At 37.1% G+C, this 23,363-nt stretch overlaps 1 protein-coding gene across 6 annotated transcripts in view; it reads right to left on the reverse strand.

Moving 5' to 3' along the window:
* NRG3 (neuregulin 3) overlaps positions 1 to 23,363 on the reverse strand; it is a 930,932-nt gene that overhangs the window by 172,045 nt on the left and 735,524 nt on the right. The gene's annotated exons all lie outside the window — the stretch shown is intronic.

Below are 23,363 nucleotides of genomic sequence, written 5' to 3' on the forward strand. Positions count from 1 at the left end.
CATTGTAAACTGACTATACTTCAAAATATATATATATATACATATTTTAAAAAAAGAAGGAAATATACAAAAAAAAGTGTGCACGTGTGTGTGTGTGTTTAGAACAGATGGCTGGAGGAACCGGGTGTTTCAAGCAAAGGAAGCAGAATGACCATAGTTTCAAAGATGGGGAAAGTATGGCATATCTAAAAATTCAAAAGCAATTCTGAACGGCTGGCTTGAGTTCAAGAAGATAGACCAGGAGGGCTGAAGCTAGCAAAGCAGGCAGGGTGAAGGTAAGGGCAGTACTGGAAAACCTCTGTAATGACATTTGCAGGGTTTCTTTTTTTTTTTTCTTTTTCTTTTCTTTTCTTTTTTTGGTAAGGCTGGGGGTCCTAATGCATCCATTCCTCTTTTCTTTAAATAACAGAAGCCTTACTTTTCTTTCCTTAAAGTCTATGTGTCTCAGGAAAGATCAACTCTAACACACTCTACAAAGAAGGGGAGTAAAAGGAAACCCTCTCTGACTTGGCCACAATCTCAGGGTTAATGTTTGGACAAAGTCATCTAATCAGAATGAAATCCAGGGCTTTTAGACTTTTATCTTGGTGTTTATGGGGATCGGGGAGGATATAAGCATCCTGTCCATGCCTTTGGGCATGAACCTGAATGTGCCCAAGAAAAACTGGCAACCACCTTACAAACAACATGAGAGAGCCAATCAGAAGCAAATTCAAGCAACTGGTTCTGGCCATGTTGTTGGAGCTTAGAATGGAGCCTTGCCCAATGACTCTGAACTTCGTAGTTATAAAAGCCAAAATACCAGCTTTACTGATTATTGTTTGACTTTTGTTTTATGTTGCATGCTGTACAGAGTCCTAATTGATAAAGACCAAATAGGGGCACTGATTTCATCCAAAAGGAATGGGAATTAACTAAGGAATTTTAAGTGGAGTGTAACAAGAAAGTTGCTTTAGAAGGATAGCCAGGACTTCTGGTGTGGATAAGATGGCATAGACTTATAATTTGTTATTCCTCTCCTCTAAGTACAACTATAAACCCTGAAAATAACACAATGGGCTACCACAGGAGGACTCAGAAAGGTGGAAAGAGGAAAGTAGACTGTCTAGGGACAACAGGACTAGAGGACAAATACTGTGCCCCAGCATCTTCCAGTTCTCTCCCCGTTCCCCATGACAGCAAACGATCCAGACCTGGTATCCCCTGTTTCCCAAACCAGAGGAGAAAACAGCTCAGGCAGAGCCCTTCTTTCCCTGGTTGAACCTGAGTCCTGCAAAAAAGAGGCCAAGGGATGTACTCTCTGTCCCTGCGGGTTGGGGTCCCTCCCCTATCTCTTCCTTCCAGGGACAACGGGCAGCCCAGGCAGCCCTGAAGCTCAGTTCAGGCAGGGATGAAGCAAGAGCCCATAGACAGAGGCCAGGCAAAAAGCTCTCCCAAAGCCTAGAGAAGAAGGAGGTCTAGTCTGGGGAAGCAATGACTGTCTCACAGATGGCACCAGCAGGACCAGCAGAAGACCTGGTGGCATCAGACAAACTTAGCAGATGAAAATAGCATCTCAAAGGCTCTGAAAATTAAGTTGTCATTAGAACTGTAGCTCAAATAAGTGGGTCAGTGTCTGCAGGCTGCAAGTCATAAGGGTGACTACTAAAATAGAAAATTGATTAAGAATTCAGAGTCTTTCAACATAATAGCCAAAATATCCAGGTTAATTGTAAGTAAAAAGCACTTCTCATATTAAGAAGCAAGGAAATCACACAGTTTGAATGAAAAAAAAAAAAAGACATTGAGATGACACAGATGTAGAGTCATTTGACAAGGATTTTAAGTAGCCATCATAAAAATTGCTTCAATAAGCCACTACAGAATCAATTCGAAATCAGATAATCTCATTAACAAATACAAATACAAAGATAATCAAATTAAAATGATGGAACTGAAAAATGCAATAACCAAAATTTTTAAAAAGTCCCTGGAGAAGCTTGATAGCATAATGAACACAATGTAAGAATGTATCCGTTAATTGGAAGACAAAACAATATCCTTTTCTATGGCATAGAGGTTGTCAGCAAGACTAGATGGGTTGGTCAGGGTATTGTAGTAACAATCTAGCGAGACAGGATGGTGGTCTGAAATGAGGTGGTGGCCATGCAGAAAGAATTAGATTTTTGAGGTGGTTTGGATGGAGTATAAATAAAACTTCATGATTTACTTGGACACAGGTGTAAGAAAAAGAGAGAAATTGAAGGGAATCCCAAACTGGCTGAGGCAACAGAGTGAAGGCTGGCGTAAGAGACAGGGAAAACAGAATAGGTTTGGGAGGAAAAAAAAAATCATGAGTGTGGTTTTGGATATTTTTCATTTTAGGTGCTACTGAGCTGGATAGTACGCTATGTCGGCCACTTATAACATAGTCATTAATGATCTCTCAATTGAATCAGGGCAACCTAGCTGAGCACCTGGCATTTAGAAGGTATTAGTAAGTTCTGTGAACGATGGAATGAATAAAGGAATACATTAATGTTCCTCTAAGCTCTAAGAACATTTTCCCCCCAGCACAGATGGGCTTAGGCAGACAAGTTCCCACGATTGCCACGTTTCTAAAGATTAGCTAGCGTGCTGGGGTATTAAGAGTCCGCTGGCAAATGAGGCTGACCAGTTAATGGCGATGTCTTTGCATATCCCAAAACTCAAGCCCAGCCATTATAACATCTATCATTTAAATCCAGACACTAGAGGCCATAGAATAAGATGTTGGCCTTATTTTTGACTTCTTTCGATTTTTTAACACGACAAAGAATACTTCATACACATGACCAAATTAACTCATTGGAGAAATTACATCAACTACATATCATATTTTATGTCATATTATTTCTGTTTTCTCCAAGATTAACAACTTGTTTGAGAAGAAGAATACTGAAACTTTGAGAAAAGTGTACCAGATTCTGGAGTGTTAATCCATCTGGCACCCCTTCCTCCATCCTAATTCACTTCAGTTAGATGTACCGAGACTCCTGCATGATCTTCCATCGCTATCCAGGAGCCAGGGATAAATCTTTGGATCATCAATTCAAGACAGTTTTCTGTACAAATCAGCAGGTTTTTGGTCCTTCTGCTAGATCGAGCTATCAGGGAGTCCATGCTGTCTCACCTAATACCTTTAGGAGACAGCCACCTAGGTCTTTTGCCCCTCATCCCTCCCACTGGGGAGACCCAGACGCCATTTCCCTAGAGGTCTTGAGTATTCTGTTCCTTCACTACAGCATCCAAAGGCGAGTTCTAATTTCCATTCCAGCTAGCCGCAGGAAGGACCAAGCGTTTCCTGTTAGCCCTTATCTCAAGACTGGTATTGATCTCAGCCTATATTCCCACTGTTTCTACTGTGCCCTTCAGCATTTAGCCTACTGGTGTCCATCCTGACAATGCTTGTCTGGAATACGTTCTAATTGCCAAAACACATCCCTCGTGTTTGTTTCTTTCCACCTCTGGTCTGAGGGCTTTTCAATCTTCCCTTGGCACCTTCTGCCTTAAGAATGTCCCTCTGCTCATCTGGCAAAGGACCCTAAGCCACCTCCTAAAAGAGACATATTGTAACACAAACCAGGGGTTCCCTTTGTATTGATCATTTTAAAAGATCATCATCATACTAGGCCCTTACAGAAAATGTGTCCTAGGAACAGAGCCTAGAAGAAAAAATGTGATTTTGTCCACATCAGGGTTTTGCAAAGAGGGGTCACCCCTAGGAATAGTTTTTTGTAAACTATGCTCAGATTCTTGATACACCCACCCATTTTTCTAAAGTACTTGAGCAGAAAGGAAGAAATGAAAGTTCTGAAAGGCTTCTCTAAATCATTATAATCATTAAAATTTAAAACTTTCACATTTAAAATTTAATGTAGTTAAAATACCATGCATATTCATGCTACCATTTGATTTTCCTATTAAAAAAGAATGTAAATAAAACAAATGAGTATAACAGAATGACTCATTTTCATTCTATTCATTAAAGAACCAAAGAACATGGCTGCTTTATATAGATTTATACCCTATTCTAGGTGCAGAATATTTCAATTTTTTAAAATCTTAATGTTGCTAAATGACAATCTCAAGATTAAAGCTTCACAGAAATGAAGGCTGGGTCTGCATCAGGTTATAAATTAGCTATTTTATAATATCTAGCAAAGATTCATCAAAGGAATCTTACAGTTCTCCAGCACTGCATTGTTTACATGTGTATGAGTGCATTTACGAAAAACATTACATTTAGTTCTATTCATATAATTTAGAGAGCATTATATCAAGCCACACTTTTAAATGAGAAGAAAAGAGAGACAAGTTTTTTGACTTAATACTTAATAGTAATTTTCACACTTTGACTTCACGGAGCTGGGTCTTAAAATTCAGTCTTCTAATTGGAGTCTACTGCTCTGTACCTCACTGTGACTAGTAAGTGTTTGTCAAAATCAAAAATCCAACTACAATGTATCCTAAATAAGTATCACTGTGGTAAGAACTATTTTACCCTTAAATTGTACTTAAGGGAAAAAGTTCCAAATATCTTTCCATATTGCAATAATTTTTGTAGTTTTCCCAAATTCAGAAAATTAGATGAAGTGACTTTAAAATCGGCAGTGGCTATGGTTTGAATATTTGTGTTCTTCCGCAAATTCATATTTTGAAATCTTAATTCCTAAGGCGATGGTATTAGGAAGTGGACCCTTTGGGAGGTTTTAAATCACGAAGGTGGAGTCCTCAAGAGTGGGAATTGTTTTATAAAAGAGCCCTACCAGTTTGCCAGGACAAAATAAGAAGTCTGCAACCAGGAAGAGGGCCCTCATTTAACCATGCTGGGGCCCTCATTTAACCATGCTGACACCCTCATCTCAAACTTCTAGTCTCCAGAACTGTGAGAAATAAATTTCTGTTGTTTACAAGCTACCCAATCTGCAGTGTTTTGTTACAGCAGCTCAAAGTGCCTAAGGAAACAATCACAATTCAGTCTCGAATTCATAAGAATGTACATTTGAAATTTAAGCCAAATGATTAAGCTTTTTCAAGTATCCTTTTTCTCAAGTTATCAGTCAAGACTGGTGGGAAGTATCGAAGCCGCAATTTAGAATATATCAGAGAGCTCAGTTTCTACACCAGTGTTTGCAGTATTCCAGGGTGAGAGCAGAAAGAAAGCACATGCAAACTATGAGAATCATCTCAAAAAAAAAAAAAAAGAAAAGAAAAGCCCACCAACTCGACCATGTTTGTTAATGATAATCTTATCTCACAAGCTATCTATTTCCATTTTCTCTCTGTGTTAAAATACTCAGAATAATCTAGACACAATTTGGAACATTTCATCTTTAGTCCTCAAAACCTGACAAAGATGATGATAAAAGATTCCTGTCATTTTTGATGGCTGGAATTGTCAATATTATTAGTGGTTGCTTCTTTCAGCATAGGATCTTAAATACATATAAAGGCGACAGCGATACACATGTTTTATTTTGTTCCATGGTCAAACTGCTTGAGAGTTAAGTTTAAATTTGGACGCGAACTTGAACTTCAGCAGTATAGGTACTCAACAGCAAACGCGATTTCTGATCATACAACATGGATTTTCTGTCCAAAGCTTTTGTCTTTGCTTCACATGCTTTAAGAATCTGGAAAAGCTCTTTTAATCAGATGAAAGAGATACAATAAAATCCCACTTAAAACAAAGTAGAATATTTTATATCATTAAAATAGTCAATGGCATTCATTGTTATTGACGACAGAATCGTTTTTAGTGAACGTGTTGTCTTCATAAATTCAGAGACTGATGCTAGGCACTATGGGTGAAAGTAAAGAATATTTGACCTGGATGCTCAAGGAGATGGGAAGATCTCCAATTACTTGGTGTTAGGTGAATTATTTAAGATGGAGTTATAAATCTCTAGGATAATTTCTGCTTAGAGATGAGGGATTGACCATGTGCATACATTTTCTTTTCCTCTTGGGATCTAATGAAAATACAAGCATAAGAACCAACAACAAACGAGAGACTGGTAAAGAACTGTCAAGGCATAAGAAATTTCTATGAATTCTGGAAGGCAGCAAGTCCATGGAAGAGCAGTAACTCTTGCCCTGGGATGCAGGAAACATCAGTGTAGGACGCAATTGAGAAGTGACTCAGTGTTTCCAGTAAAACTACAGAGAGACTTGGGACTGAAAAAGTGCCCAGCACACAGGGAGTGTGAGGAGGACCTGTGAATAAACACATGATGATGGAGCGAAAAGGGGAAACACCATGTATGCAACTGGGAACATTCTCTTACCTGGTCCCCTACCTCTGACTCAGATGAGTCAGCAGCTAGGCCTCTGGCCCTTAGACGGGTGACTGGAAGGCAATTCTGTAGAGAAATTGTGACTCCAATGATGTTCTGACCTTTAAGGGACCCCAGAATGACACCAGCTCAAGCCAAACATCCTAAAATGGAGAGCCCAGGTCAACCAGGAGTACACACTTACACAGAGCCCCAAACGAGCTTCTCATGCCTTGCTTTCAAGTGTAAACAGAGAATCACACAGAGAGAGATGACTCACAGAATCACAGAGGGGATTCATAGGAAATAAGGAAATATCAAATTACCTGTAAAGAGATAAAAAAAAAATTATCTTTGTTCATTTAATGTGGTAAGATTCTTGGGGAAAGGAAAAAACCGGTGGACCCAAAAGAGCTCTTGGAGATGAAAATGGTGCTTAAAATAAAAAAGAATTAAGAGTAGGAAGGTAAAGAAATCTCTCAATAAATAAGGAAAATTGAGAAATACCTGGGAAAAGATGAAAGAAAACAATGAGATCTAGAAAATCAACCCTCAGGAAATCCAATCGCCAACAAAGAAAATTTTAGGAATGAGTAAACAGAAAACAAAAAACTGGGGAGATGGAAATTACCCAGAAAATAATAACATGTTTCCCAGAGTAGATAGATCTAAACCTCTAAATTAAGAGGGCCCATCAAAAGAACTTAGAAAAATAACTCAGTAGCATGAGCACAGAATAAGGACATATTCAGACACACTAGTGATTCTCAAGAAATGTACACTCTTTCTTTAGTCGAAGAAGGGAAAACAAAATTTTAAACAGGAAGACCAAAAAAAACAAAAAAACAAAAAAAACAAAAAAAAAAACCACCCATAAAGCAACATCTGCAACTTAGGATGATGACAATAACCATCAGTTCCAGGAAAATAGCTGGGTGGCAGACTGAGAGGGGAACTGGGCAGGAGGGTGCTGGAGGCAGAGGGCTCCAGGGGAAAAGTGAAAATGATTGGTCACTAGGGAAGCTGGGGATGTGGGGATTAAGAGAGCTGTTAGCTACTCCAGAAAACCCCAAAGGTCTACAGAAAGTAAATACTCTACTTGGCTTTGAAGGAGACAATATATTAGCACAATAAGATTATTCTTCTCCATCAAGTAGCAGCCTTTAACATACACCCAGGAATCAGGTAAGGAAGGTAAGCTTATGGCTACAGGACATTTTAGTGTTAAAATACATGGCAGAAATGGGAAGACAGAAGAGCAGAGGAGGAGAGATTTCCCACTCCAAGGCATATATCAAGAAGGAACCTTAATTCAAAAAGGTACATGCAGCACCCCAATGTTCACTGCAGCACTATTTACAATAGACAAGATGTGGAAACAGCCTAAATGTCCATCGACAGATGACTGGATAAAGAAGTTGTGGTATATTTGTACAATGGAATAGTACTCAGCCATAAAAAATAATAAAATAATGTCATTTGCAGCAACATGGATGGAACTGGAGAGAGAAGTAAGCCAGAAAGAGAAAGAAAAATACCTTATATTATCACTTATGTGTGGAATCTAAAAAACAAACAAACTTATTTAAAAACAGAACCAGACTCACAGACATAGAAAACAAACTTATGGTTACCAAGGGGGAAAAGGGGTAGGAAGGGATAAAATGGGGGTTCAAGATTTGCAGATACTAACTATTACATATAAAATAAACAACAAGTTTATACTGTATAGCACAGGGAACTATGTTCAATACCTTGTAGTAACTAATGGTGAAAAAGAATGTGAAAAAGAATATATGTATGTTCATGTATGACTGAAGCATTATGCTATACACCAGAAATTGACACAACATTGTAAACTGACTGTATACTTCAATAAACATATATATATAACAAGAATATAAAAGATATTCAACTTGAGTTTAGAGTTTGTATTAAGCTTATAGTAGAATGAAAACAAAATGTTAGTCTGAATTACTTCAAAAAAAATAAACTGTAGGAAACTGGCTGTAACTTGTGAATAACCTAGAAATTATTATTCATAAGTGGATAATAAACAGACACATTTTTTAAAAAAAGGATAAGGCTGCTACTATCCTCATTTAATAAAGTGAGGAGTCAAACATGGTCTGAATGATCAACATTTATTAATATTAATATGTACTTATATGTACCCATATATTTTTCCTTTTTCTGAGCTTTATTTAGGTAAAGTTGAAGACTAAATATTTAAAGTGTACAACTTGCTATTTTGATATACTGTGAAATAATCACCATAATCAAGCTAATTAGCATATCCATCACTTCACATGGTTACCAATTTTTGTGGTTGTATGTGTGATGAAAACACTTAAGATGATTAAGTTCTGGAGATCTAATGTATAGCAAGGTGACTATGGTTCATACCATATTTTATACTTGAGATCTGCTAAGAGGGTCATATTAAATATTCTCACATGTTTTTCTTTAATTCATGAAGGTTATCGGTGAATTACTTGATACAGAAGACTTATTCTCAGAATAAGAAGGAATTGTTTCCTAAGAGCTGTACCACAAGAGAACTATATCCCCTCCCTCAACTCCACTGCCAAGATCACGTTACTGGTCTGGGATAAGGGAAAGAACGTTGCACCAGAACATTTAGACCTGTATTTAAATCAGCTACTACCCTTCCAACCAACCTCAAGCAAATTATAAAAATCCATCCTCATCCTTTTTAAACTAAACTACTTCTAAAGTTATGTTCCATTCCATATAAGCAAATCTGGAAGAAAGTGTATAATGTGTTGTTTCTCTAAATCTTTAACTAGTTGTCGTCATTTTGCTAATGTTTAGCCTGACCTTTTCAAACTTCAGTATTTGCATTAAAAGTCAGCATCACAATAAAAAATGAGAAGGTCCACCAAAGAGTAAAAGGAAAACCTGGCAACAAAAATTTTTTTTCCTGCTGTGAAAAGTGGTTGTTGCCTGTTGTTTACTTTTGTATATTCACAATGCAAAAAAATTTTTAAAGCAAATTCTGGTTCATTGCCTATCAAGAAAATATCAACAAATGTATCAAAATAACTACTTTCAGCAATACTCTAGAGCCTTCATCACATTTTGCATTCAGAAGTAATTTCACTGGAACCATGGGCTCATATATCAAAAGAGCATTTAAAAGGAGATTTTTGTTCAAAGAAATAGGCACATCAAAGCAATTGAATAGGAAGTAATCATGTCTAACTTCTACAAAGCAATATTATCCTTTCCAAAATGAAAACCTTGAACACACAAAATCTGAGTTGAAATCAAATCTGATATTAAATTTCATTACTTAGAGAAGACTTGCTATGTTGAGTAAGAGCTGACATTTCAAAATAATTCACAAAATCATGTTCAGATAGATGATATTTATTCATCTTGCAAACTAAAATTCAGTCTCCAAACCTGGCTCCACGTTACAAGAAAGTAAACTTCTGTATGTGTATCATGTTGTTAGCATTCCACCTCAAGATGTGTACTAAGCTCCTTCAGTATAATTTTCCTCCAAAGGGAAGTCGGCATTAAGGAACGAAGAATAAAATCAATTAATTAATTGATAGTCTGGCATGGCTTTTTTTGTTAACTTTACTGTATTTTCCTTTCTAAAGTGCTATCATTGGTATTTGTTATTTCTCCCAGTAAAGAGTGATCATTTACAGAATGGTGGTTCATTTCAGAGTAATTAGTATCCTTTAGTTTGTTATCTTCCTCATTCAAGGTTGAACAACTTGTCTTATTTCATTTTCCATGTATTTCTTTATAATCTTTTCCATTATAATTCCAACATTTGCATCATACTGAAATATGAATCCTTTAAACCCAGATTATACTTTTAAATTATTTAGGTCACTTATATATTAATTTTTTGTTTTATCATATGTAAAGCTTTAATCCCTTCAGATTTATTTTGTGAATATGGTGAGAAAAATGATCTAATTTTACTGTTTTGTTCACACATGGATAGACAGCCCAATATTAAATCATGCATTCTTTTCTCACTAACTTACAGTATCATTTTTATCTTCTAGTTTTCATATAGGTTTTGTTCTGGAAGAAGGGAAGAGAGTAATGATTCGTTTTCAAATTTATTAACTATTTCCTGACTTTTCTTATGTGTTTATTAGTTTAGTTTAGTTTAGTTTTGTTTCTATTGAAATATAATTGACCTACAACACTATGTTAGGTCCAGATGCACACCACAGTGATTGATATTTCTGTGTATTACAAAATGATCACCACAGTAAGTTGTTACCATCTGTCACCATACAAAGTTATAACAATGTTACTGACTTTCTTCCCCATGCTTTACATTTCATTCCCATGACTCATTTATTTTGTAATTGGAAGTTTGTGCCTCAATTTCTCTCATCTATTTTACTCATTCCTCCTTTCCCCTCCCCTCTGTCAACCACAAGTTTGTTCTCTGTATCTGAGTCTGTTTTTGTTTTGCTAGGTTTGTTCATTTGTTTTGTCTTTAAGATTTTAAATATAGGAAATCATATGGTATTTGTCTTCTCTGTCTGACTTATTTCACTTAGTATGATACCCTCTAGGTCCATCATGTTGTCACAAATGGCAAGATTGCATTCTTTTTTATGGCCGAGTAATATTCCATTATATAAATAAATAAATACGCGCGCGCATATATTCCACATCTTTACCCATTTATCTATGGATGGGCACTTAGGTTGCTTCCATTTCTTAACAATTATAAACATTGTTGCAATGAACATATAAGGGTGCATATATGTTTTCAAATTAGTATTTTTGTTTTCCTCAGAAAAATACCCAGAAGCAGAATTGCTGGATCTTATTATAGTTCTATCTTCATTTTTTTTGAGGAACCTCCATACTGTTTTCCAGAGTGGGTATACCAGTTTACATTCCTACCAACAGTGCATGAGGGTAGCCTTTTTTCAACATCCTCACCAACACTTATTATATGCTGTCTTTTTGATAATAGCCATTTGTTGCTTTTCTCTTGCTAATTTTAATATTTTCTCTTCATCATTAATTTTTGTCCATTTGATCACTATGTGCCTTGGTGTGTTCCTCTTTGGGTTGATTCTGTGTGGTACTCTCTGCACTTCCTGGACTTGGGTGACTGCTTTCTTTCCCAAATTGGGGGAGTTTTCGATCATTATCTCTCCAAAAATTTTCTCAGGTCCTTTCTCTCTCTCTCTTCTTTCTGGGACTCCTATAATGCGAATATTAGAGCACTTCACATTGTCCGAGGGTTCCTTTAAACTCCTCATTTCCTTTCATTCTTTTTTCTGTTTTCTGTTCTGCAGTAGTGATTTCCACTAATCTGTCTTCTACCTCAGTGATCCATTCTTCTGCTTCATTTAGTCTATTCTTGGTTCCTTCTAGTGTATTGTTCATTTCAGTGATTTTATTCTTCAACTCTGTTTGGGTCTTTATATTTTCCAACTCTTTGCTATAAACTTCGCTCTGTGTGTCTATACTCCTCTTAAGTTCTCTGAACATCTTCGCCATCATTACTTTAAACTCTATCTCAGATAAATTATCTATCTCCTCATCACTTATTTCTTCTTCTGGGATTTTATCTTGTGCCTTGGCCTGGGAGATATTCCTCTGCCGCCTCATATTGTCTATCTTTCTATTTGTATTTTTAGGTAGGTTAGTTACGTTTCTTGATCTTGGAGAGGTGGCTCTCTGTGGAAGACATCCTATGTGTCCCAGCAGTACGCTTCTCTCTTGTCACCCAAGGGCTAGCGTCAGGCTGGTCCTAATGTAGAGTCTGGCCTGTGTTTGTGGATTCCTTCCATAGGCTTTGGAATTGTTGTTTTCTTATTTCTGGTATCCGCCCCCTAGTGGATGAGGCTGGACTAGAGGCTTATGCAGGTTTCTGGGCAGGAGGAGCCAGTGTCTACCCACTGCTAGGGGGAGCTTGGCCTTGACCTCTGGTGGGTACAAGTGATATTCTGTGATACGAGTGCTCTAGCACTTGATGGACTTTCCAAAGGTCTTGGTACAGCACATTCATTCATGCTGTTGGTTAGCAAGTTACTGTGGCTTGACTGGGGGTACCAGAGTTGGTCTCTCACTGACACTCAACAGGACTTTTTTTATATTTACTGAATTAAATGGGTCAGCCCTTTGCCAAAACCAATCTCACCTGCTTATTATTTTATACATTTCTCTCTGTTTACAGAGTATGTGAAAGACAGCTTTTTACTAGTCTTCCAAGCTGAGATGGAAGGGCCTCTGTCGCTCTGTTCTTTGCCACAGCACAGTGAATTCGGGAGGCAGTAAAGTGGACAGTTACCGATGGCTGACCTGGGTCTGCCTCGGTGAGAAGGCGAGGGAGAGCGATCAGCAAGCACTGCAGTCCCTTCTGTTCAAAGCCTGAAATCTGGAGAATTGTTTTCTAGATTTTTAATGATGATAGAGAGGGAAAGTTGAGCCTTATCACACCTTGCAGTGGGCTGTCATACATTTATTCATATTTTTTATAGTTCCTTACTGAAAGGGAGAATTTGTATTCACTGAAGTATATCTCTTCTCTGCTTTTTTCCTCTTATACTTCATGACTCAGAGAAACTCTTCTATATACGCTGATCTGGTCATTTATAATTTGGAAAACTGTTTGACTTTGGGTTTTAATTCTTAAAACTCTCTTAAAAGTCTTGTTTTCAGACCAGATGTTCTGTAAACTTCCTCATCCATAAGTGTCACCCAAGGCTACGCCTGACATTGAGCATTACAGACACTTGGAAAAACACAGATTCCAGAAGTTACTGGAGCATTAAGGTCAACCTCAAGTAAGACAATAAAAGCAGAATCAGGCTTGTAACCTTCAACAACCTCCCTTCCACCTCAGCTGCAGTAAATCAAAACTGCTTTGTTTCAACACGGGGATGACAAACCATTTGAGGTGAAATAATTTCAACTCACATGGGACGTTTTGTCCAAGTTGGCTGCACTGATACTATCAGCAGAAAGAGAGACTGAGAACAAGCTGTTTTGGAGAGATTCACAGCTCCAGAGATAAAGATACTGACTAATATCATTTAAGCCGAAATCCCCGAATAAAATTACTTTGAAATTAAAACTCAATAGGAGCTAAATTTAATTGAAGCCAATTTGTTAAGAAATAAAACATACACATTCAACTGACAATTCTACCTTTGTTCAGTGAATATTTACTGAGTCTTCCTCTCTTCTCCTCCTCAGTTCTTCAAAGGCATCGAAACTCTTCCTGTGTGAGGACCTTGAACAAAACCATCTCCTTCACCCCACTCCTACCCTTGCTTCCAAATGCATCTTGCTAGGACACACTGCACATCTTTCCACTCTGCTCAAGCTTTACCTCCTTGGCAAGCCCACCGCATCCTTACACATACTCTCTGCCTTCCTTCCTGTTACTACCGGGGATACATTCCTGCTTTCATCAAAGGGCAAAAGGGCACCAAATTCCATCCCTCTTGTCTTCTCAAGACCTCCACTTATGCAATTATTTTCTCTATATTTTTTTTATAATTTTAATAAAGAAGCATGTTTTTCTTTAAAAATCATATGTATGTAATTTTATATATACATATATATAAAATGTCTTACAGTCACATCCTCTGTCAACTACCACCTCACTTCTTGGTCCTATTCAGAGCTACATGTGTTACAATGAACTTCTGTAATGGCTGTGTTCCACTTCCTCATCTCATACTTCTCTCAACCAATTTCAACTGGCCTTACTTTCCCCATCAACCCTAAGACACTGCTCCTGTCAAGGTCATAAGTGCCTTCCGTGTTTCCAAATCTCATTTTCAAGTCTCTTTTCTTATTTTACTTCATGTCTTGGTGTCATTTAAGATAGTTGATCACCTTCTCTTCCTTTTGGCTTCCATGAGCCCAAACCATCCTGCAGTTCCTCACACCCCCATTGTGGTTTCACCTCAATCTATAACTTTGGCTTTTCTACTTTATTGTGTTTCACAAAGTCAGGGAATCCTGGGGGCTCCTTTTAATTTTTGTAATTGTTATTATTATTGTTATTATTATTATTATTATATTATTATTATTATTATTATTATTATTATTACATCTTTAAACTCTTCCTAGGGGATCACATCTTTCCCCTGATTTTTATTTCCCCATTATTTCTACCTAAATAATGATGATTCACAAATCTGTAAGCCCACCCCAGACCTCTCTCTAGAATTCGAGCTCCACACAAAGAGGCATCTCAAACCTACTTGCTAAAGCAGAATTATTGATTCTCCTCACTCTCCAGCTAAACCTGCTCAAGGTGTTATAGCTTCAGGATTGCAAATAGCATCTATCCTGTTGTCTAAGCTCAACTGGACATTATTTCTGATTTCTGTTTTCCCCTTGTTCCCCACATCTTTTCCAATGTTTAGTTCTCTTGACTTTAGTTCCAAAAACACACTTCCCTCTACATCTGTTAATAACACTCTAGTTTAAAGCACTGAAATTCCTTGTCTTCCAACAGATCTCCACAATTCTTTCCCTGCCTCTCCCTCCTACGTTTATCACACAGAATCCAAAGAGATCTTTTAAAACTGTAAGTGACTTGCATCGCTCTGGCTTTAAACACCTCCAAAGGCTTCACATCACAATTTGAATAAAAAACTCACCTTACATTAAAAATACCCACATGGTCTGCCTACTCAGTATTGCTCATCTTCCCCGTCTAAAGCAGAGTCCTCAACTTCAGCACCATTGACAGTTGGGGCCAAATAATTCTTTGCCGTGGGGTGTTGTCCTGCACATTGCAGGGTGCCTCTAGCTACTCAATGCTGAGCAACTTCCTCCCAAGTAGGGATAACCAAAAATGTCTCCAGATATTGTCAGATGTTGCCTGGGGGGCAAAACTGCTTCCGGATGAGAAGCACTCATCTAAAATGATCATAAGTCCAGAATTAGCCAGACAGTCCTGCATGCTGGCTGCCTAGTTATGGGTACTCATAGCATCTGCTTTCACTCTTAAAGGGGTCCTGGTTAGGAGGACAACTACATGGCCTCCTCAGTCTTCACGCTTTGTTTCAACATTCTAGTTGTTTGTCTGAGCAGGTTTTGTTTTGGTTTGAACACGTCAGGTTTATCGCAGGCTTGGGGTCTTCGTCTAAGATGTTTCCTTTTCCTAGAATGCACTTCCTTCAAAGGGTTTTTCTCTCTTGTTATTCAGATCTTAGTTTAAATGATATTCCTTTTCTGATCAAGCTCAAAATAAAATAGCAATCTAATCATTCTCTACTAAATTACCATCTCACTACCTGATAAGCTTTCTTTTTTATTTATTTATTGCTACATTTATTTTGAATATTACTCTCACCAAACACATGGACAAAAACAGACGCTTTGCCTCCCCGCTTAGAATGGCTGTTGGTCCACAGCCTTCCCCACAACTAGGTTCCGTTTCTGTATTTTGTATCATTATTGCATTCTGGATGCTTACTTCATGGCCCTTTTTGCAAATATTAATTAACTACTTCTTAGTGTAATTATTTATTCTTATAAGTTCCATGCAGATAGGATCCATATCTTTCCTTCTCAACTCCGAGAGAGAGACTTTGCAGTCCTTTGTAAAATGCACTGTTTATATATTTTCTATGTGGACCATCAAATAAAGCAGTGAATCACAATTAGTGCCTAGGTCTTCAGTGCATAGGTGGGACATGATGAAAAAGCACATGATCTCATGGCAATGCTCAATGTGAATTTTTCGAGATAAGCACATATTTATCCTCGAGAAGAATTTTATATACATTATTCTGTAAAATTCCAGTCAAATGTGTGGTTGCCTTCCTTTTGTTTCCCAAGTGACTCTATAAACATTATAAGTCTTGGCTTCATCAGTAATTACAAGTGAGGAAAACAGTGTGTCCTTACTCAATTCCTTGTACTGAATTCCCCTTGCACATTTAATATAATGGCTTTCCATTCTCTGATATTACATGAGAAGTAGGGAAGAAGCTCAAGCTGGATTTGGACAGGAAACCACTAACACACTAGCCCACCTCATGGAGAGGCTGGCTCCCCTCAGTGGCTTCTGCTGACTGGTAAGTGGGCCCAGAGTCATTGCCGTGCAGTCAGCATCACACGTGCTTCTGAGTGACACATCTCCATTCACAGTTGGTTATTTTTCTCTCAGGTTTACTAAAACTAATCTAAACTGTACTATACGACACTAATGATAAAAGATATTTGGCAGAGACCTGTAAATATAGGTTCTGAAACATGAAAATTTACATCGTAAAGAGAAAAGATGCAAAGACCAAAAGAAGGATTGTATTGGGTGGGGAGGAGTGTGGGAGAAAGGGTTTGGTATTCTAGGATAAGAGGAAAACCAGGAAAGGGTTTTCCTGCCATTTGAAGATGTCGCTCCAGGCACCCCTTGTTTTATTTCCCTTCACTTGATTGTGCTTAGGAGATACCGTGTTTTATTACAGATTGAAGGTTTGTAGAAACCCTGTGTTGAGAAGGACTATCGACATCCTTCTTCCAACAGTATTTGCTAACCTCATGTCTCTGTATCACATTTTGGTAATTCTCCCAATATTTCAAACTTTCTCATCATTATATATTTAGGATGATCTATGATCAGCGATCTTTGATGTTACTGCCACAACTCACTGAAGGCTAGAAGACGGTTAGCATTATTCAGCAATGACGTATTTTTAAACTAAGATGTGGAGATTATTTTGTTTTTAAGGATAAGGCACACTTAACTAGACTACAGTAGAAAGGAGTGTAAACATTTTATATGCACTGGGGAGCCAAAACATTCACGTGACTTGCTTGATCGTGATATTCGTTTTACTGTAGTGGTCTGGAACCAAACTTGCACTGTCTTTGAAGTATGGCTGTATAAAGTTATTCATGATTAACACAAAATAAAATTAACCAGCGTGTTGAGGATGCCCATGTTTTCTATCAAGGAGAAGGAACTTTTGCAGAAAAGGCTAACTAGACATCGGAGAACAGCTGTTGAGGTGCAGAATGATGGATAAGAGAGCATTTAATTACAAATGAGTTCTAAGGTCCCAGGCTGATTGGATTATATCCCAGCTCCTGAGAAAACTTTGAACTGAGATCTGATTTAACATCTGCTTTCTCAGAGGATTCCCTGCAAGACTGAAAACAACCAATATATTTTCACTTTTAGACAAGAGAAGAGTATACAGTTAGTCCCTGGACTATAAATCAGAGAGCATGCTAAGCACAGTAAAGTGCAAAGACACATTTACGAAACAGTAGTCAGTATTAACAAGTGGAAGACTCTGGCATCACTGAGGGGCAACCTGGGTTTATAAAGAACAATCAAAGTCAAGTTCACTTACTTCCTTCTTTGATTGTAATACGAAACTGGAAGATCAGAGAAATATGAAATAGATGGGACACCTAGACCCACCAGCAGATCCTTAAGGACAAGAAAAAAATAAATATATATCAAATTGTGTTCTGTGAAATAAAACTTGGGGTTGTTTGCATTAGAGTAAGTAATTCATTAACAGTAGAAAGGTTTTCTCCATCTTTGCAGATATTTCTCTTTCCTAATCTGCCCTAAATTTCTTTTGGTTGAGGTAGTTTTCTCTTTTCTTTGAGGAATGTCCTCCTGTGGAAGCCAAGAATGTCAGAGACATCCCTTCCCTACGCCTCATGTGGCCAGGAGTGAAGCTTAGTGCCTACATAAACCTCACTTAAAACCATGACTCAGCATGTCACCTGCAAAATGGCAATAATAATATCAACCTCAGAGGCTTTTGGGGCAGAGAGAATGCGATGAAATGAAATGAAATGAAGTACAGAGAAATAAGAAATATTAGGTGTCCAGTAAATGGGAGATCCCATTCCAGGCGGACCATTTTGAGAGGAATATACAAACTGTTATGAGATTATGGAAGGGCACAAATAACTCCATCAATGGCAGGTGAAGTTATGACTACAAAAATAGTATAATAAAATCTATTTGTTTGGGACAAAAGAGGCTGGGTACATTTGACTACATGAGCTGCTTCTGGGTACCACGCCAACTGGGGCACATGAAAAAGAGAGTGACTTTCATATTTTCTTTTGCTGTTAATGCCCTGAAGATTGCCTGGAATCACGCTTGTTAGGAATGGAATAGGAAGAATCAAGTTACCCAAGAGATAGTCATGAGATATACCCTTCTGCCCCTGATCACCTTCCCAGGTAAGAGCAACCCGGAGTTCCTCCTCGAGATATCATTCGGTTCTACTCTGTCAGCATGAAGAATCTGCCAGTTTCAGCATTCCTTGTTGTGCTGAACCAAGCTGGATGTCGAACAGTTCAATTCCAAGATTATGAACAGCATAGTAGTCTGCAGTTGTGCAGTTGCTGGTGTGTTTCAGCTCATGCTCATTACATAAAGTTATGAGTATCACTAATTTCTGGTATTATGATAATACAGACCAACAATGAGTCACCCCCAATAATATAAATTTTTATGCTAAAGTAATACGTATTTTCTTTAGAAAACAAAGCATCCTAAAAAGGGCAAAGATGGAGGGATGCTATAAAGCAAATAACCCTGTCAATTCATGAGATTAGTCTCTGGACTGCAAGGTTGTTGCCAATTTACTGGAGTTAAGGTAGGTCCTTTGGAAATACTGGCACGTCTTCCTGGGACAAGACAGGAACTTGGGATGCCACTTTCAGAAGCAATCTCTCTCTTCCTCTCTCCCTATCTCCCTTATTTATTTTAATCTTTAACTTTGTACCTGGCTTCTTCTGTTTCATTATCTCATGTCCTGTCGTGACTACCATTCAATGTAACAATCAGCCCCTAAGTCCATGTTACTAATAGATTGTGGGCAGGGAATGAGTTAAAAAAATTCAAATAGTCAAAAGATTTCGGGGGATGGATTTGGGTAACCAAAAGAGAACCTGTCTTCCCCTATGTATTTTAATATATGTAATAAAACCACAAAAGTTAAGATTACACTGAGGCACAAACAGATCAGCAGAACAAAATAGGAAGATCAGAAATAGAACCAAATAAATATTTGATATTTAGTTATGCCTTTTATGTTTTATTTATTTATAAGTATACGATATTTAATATATAAATGCCATTTAATTCATGGACAGGTATGCCATTGATAACCATATTGCTAATTAAATCATCTTGGAGATTTGTGTAATCTTCTAAGAAAAAAGAAACCTGTATCTTTTTCAAAATTTAAGCACAAAATAATAAAACTATCAAATTTAAATGGAAAAGTTACTGAATAAAATCAGGGTGAGAAAGATCTTTCGAAGTATTGCACAAGAGCCAGCAGCCACAAAAGAAAATAACTGATTCATTCTAAAATAGGAAGGGAGGGAGGGAGGGAGGAAGGGCTTCCTGCTTGGAACGAACTACTATAATCAAAGACGAAATGCAAATGTCAAAAGAAAAATAAAATATTTGAACTTGTATCACTGTATCACTTTAAAAGGCCTAAATTCCTTTATATATAAACAGCTCCCACAAACCGTTAAGAAAATGACTAATTAACTGAATAGGAAACTTACCAAGGAATATTAAGAGAGCTCACAGGAAAGGAAATACAAATAGCTCTTAAACATAGGAAAAGGTGCTCCATTTCACTCATCATAAAAGGAATTAAATTAAAAACTACATGAATAGCACACTTCTCTTCTAAATTTGAACAAAGACAGACTAGTTTGATAAAACAACACGTTATGTTGAAGAGACAGGAAAAACAGAAGGTCTGGAGAAAGTTTAAGGATTTAAATGGGTGCTACCCTGGGAATGACAATGAGGACAACCCCCAAATCTACAAAGGTACATGTATTTGACGCAGATGTTCCACTTCTAGACATGTATCCCACGTACTGTTTAAAACAGCATATTGTAAACAACAAATAACGTCAATGCCAATCCACAGATGAGACGTTAATTACATCATACTATATTACATGCAATGAACGTAAAAAGAAACAGAATGTTCTACCGGTGTCGAAATAAAATGATCTTAAAGATCCACTGCTAAGTGGGAAAGCAAGGTACGGAACAGTGTGTACTATCAGCTGTTACTTATATAAAAAAGAGGGAGTTTTTTTGTTCCTTTTGCTTTAGCAATAAATTACTTACTTAGATATATATATATACACATACATACATTATTTATTTTCATTTATAAATATAACTCTAAAGATGTATAAGAAACCAAAAGCATTGATTGCCTGTGAGTAAAAAACTTGGTGAATGAGGAAGAGGGTAGAAGAGGTTTATTGCAAAATATTTTTATGCTGTTTGGTATTGAACCCTGTGAATGTATTACTATCCTAAAATAAAATTAAGCTAAAAATAGTATTTTTAAAATAAAACTTTGTGCTATGTTAAATATCCATAACCCTTAGCAAAGTCACAGGCATTTAGCTGCTACTATATAACTTTCAAAGTGGATGGACTAAAATATATATTTAAAAATGAGAACTAAAAAAACATGTTACCTTGGACAAGTTTCTATTTTACTCATTCAACCAAAATACACTTGAATATCTGATATGATGGAAGCCTATTAGGTACTTGGGAAATCACGGTAACCAAATGCAACACAGTCCCTGCTCTCCTGTGGAAACTGCTTTTGATTTGTCAACAATCTGCTGATGGTTTCGTTAAGTTTATTCATTCAGTTTTTGTATTGAAACACAAAAAAATGCATAAACTAAGGAAAGCTCACATAAAGATTCAGGAAATAGTCTGAGGATTTTATTTGGAACTATAGTGAAATATATTCAAAGAACAACAGCCTTTTTACAAAATGTGTTCTGTATTGGATCATGCTCTCTCTCTCAATTTACACCTTCTTTTTCTACAATAAATCTCCATAGTGTACTTCATCTAGGTATTGCCTTCTTAGTCTTGTTTGTATTGTTCAAAAATAAATGGAGATAGTATAAATATTTAATCTCGTACTTGTCAGAGTTAAATACAGAACATACACAATGTATGTGAATGTACCTGGCAAAGTTTTCTTACATGAACTAGAATAGGTCCTTAATAAATGTTATTTGTATCTGAATCGGCTTATGTTATAGAAATGTTTGTTTGAGTTTTAAATTCCTCATTGTTCATTCTTAATTAAAGGACAGCATTCACAGATTACCCACGAAACACTCCTATTGGGTCTGGAAAGTGTTCCTGGACCACTGACATGGGTTATTTCAATATTTGGAAATTTCCTGCAGGTATAATCACAGAGCATTGCTGTGAAGACAAGAAAGCAGGAAACACTGAAAATTTGATAATCTCCTCATGGTTTAAAACACTGTGGGAATCAAGTGTTTATCTGCCAGATCAATTCCATACTAATTTTCCCATAGAACTTTCTTAAAAGGACTGAAGTTTTCAAGATTCCAAAGAGAACAGAAACAAGGGAAGTATCATCCAGTGTAACTGAAGAGTGAAAATCTATTTACACGGAGACACTGAAAAGCTAAGGGAGCCAGAAATTTAGAAGGTCCAGTGCTTGTTCTCAAAAGTTCATCCTCATATAAAAAGAATCATCAAAAATTCATTTAACTGCTCACAATTTTATCAAGTGTCTGTTGTGTTTCAGGAACTAGACTATGCACCACCTTGCATTGTATTGCTTGATACAACCATTCTATTCCACACTGTACTAATTATGCATCCACTTTTTTACCTATTTTTAGTTGAATTTTTAAAATCATACCACTAGCCATGATGGAGAATGCCCTGCCCTTAACTCTTCATGGAAAAAATCAATCAATCAATCAACCAAAGGATAGATAATCTATATAGATAAATAAACAGATGAGTAAAAAGGCTCTTATTGCAACAACTACTTTAACACCACCTTCTCTGTATTACTGTCTTTGAAATATCAGTCCCTTGGCTTAAAAATAAAAACACATTTTATTGGCCCCTAACAGAAAGCACTTGAAAAGCTAAAGTGTAGAAGCAGCAGACTGGAATTTACATTCTTGGAAACTGATACAACTGATACATTTTGATGGCTTAATTAATTTCTCTGCATCTCAGTTTCCTCAACTATAGGAGGACCATGAGTAATGGTGGGTAGCCAATGAGGAAGTAGAGATAAAGGCCTAGACAAAGTCTGTTACAAAGTTAAGTCCTCACTCCATGAAAACATCTGTTGGAATTAGAAATATGACCTTCGTATTAAGAGAAAACTCATGACCCAGTGTCTCTGATTACTGCCAACAATGTGGTCGATTTTTGTACTTCTCTGTGCTCGCCTTTATAACCTACATTATGAGAGGCTATTTACAATTTGTGTGTCCAATTTTTTTTAAAACTATATAAAAAAAGAAAGAGTGATGGTAGTACCAAGTTAGACATGAGGTTGGTAATAGCTCAAATCATTCCATTTCATGTCAGTTATACAAGAGTGAAATTGCTCTGTCATGCTCTCTTAAAATAGCTCTCTCAAGGAGAGGCTGTGGAGAAAAGGGAACCCTCCTTCACTGCTGGTGGGAATGCAGTTTGGTGCAGCCACTGTGGAAAACAGTACAGAGATTCCTCAAAAGACTAGGAATAGACTTACCATATGACCCAGGAATCCTGCTCCTGGGCATACATCCAGAAGGAACCCTACTTCAGGATGACATCTGCACCCCAATGTTCATAGCAGCGCTATTTACAATAGCCAAGACATGGAAACAGCCTAAATGTCCATCAATGGATGACTGGGTAAAGAAGAGGTGGTATATTTATACAATGGAATACTACTCAGCCATAAAAACAGACAGCTTAACGCCATTTGCAGCAACATGGATGCTCCTGGAGAATGTCATTCTAAGTGAAGTAAGCCAGAAAGAGAAAGAAAAATACCATACGAGATAGCTCATATGTGGAATCTAAAAAAAACAAACAAACAAACACACACAAAGCATAAATACAAAACAGAAATAGACTCACAGAGAATATAAACTTGTGGTTGCCAAAGGGGCAGGCGGTGGGAAGAGATAGACTGGGATTTCAAAATTGTAGAATAGATAAACAAGATTATACTGTATAGCACAGGGAAATACATACAAGAT

This window comes from Camelus dromedarius, chromosome 8 (genome assembly GCF_036321535.1).
Source record: "Camelus dromedarius isolate mCamDro1 chromosome 8, mCamDro1.pat, whole genome shotgun sequence".
Taxonomy (NCBI): domain Eukaryota; kingdom Metazoa; phylum Chordata; class Mammalia; order Artiodactyla; family Camelidae; genus Camelus; species Camelus dromedarius.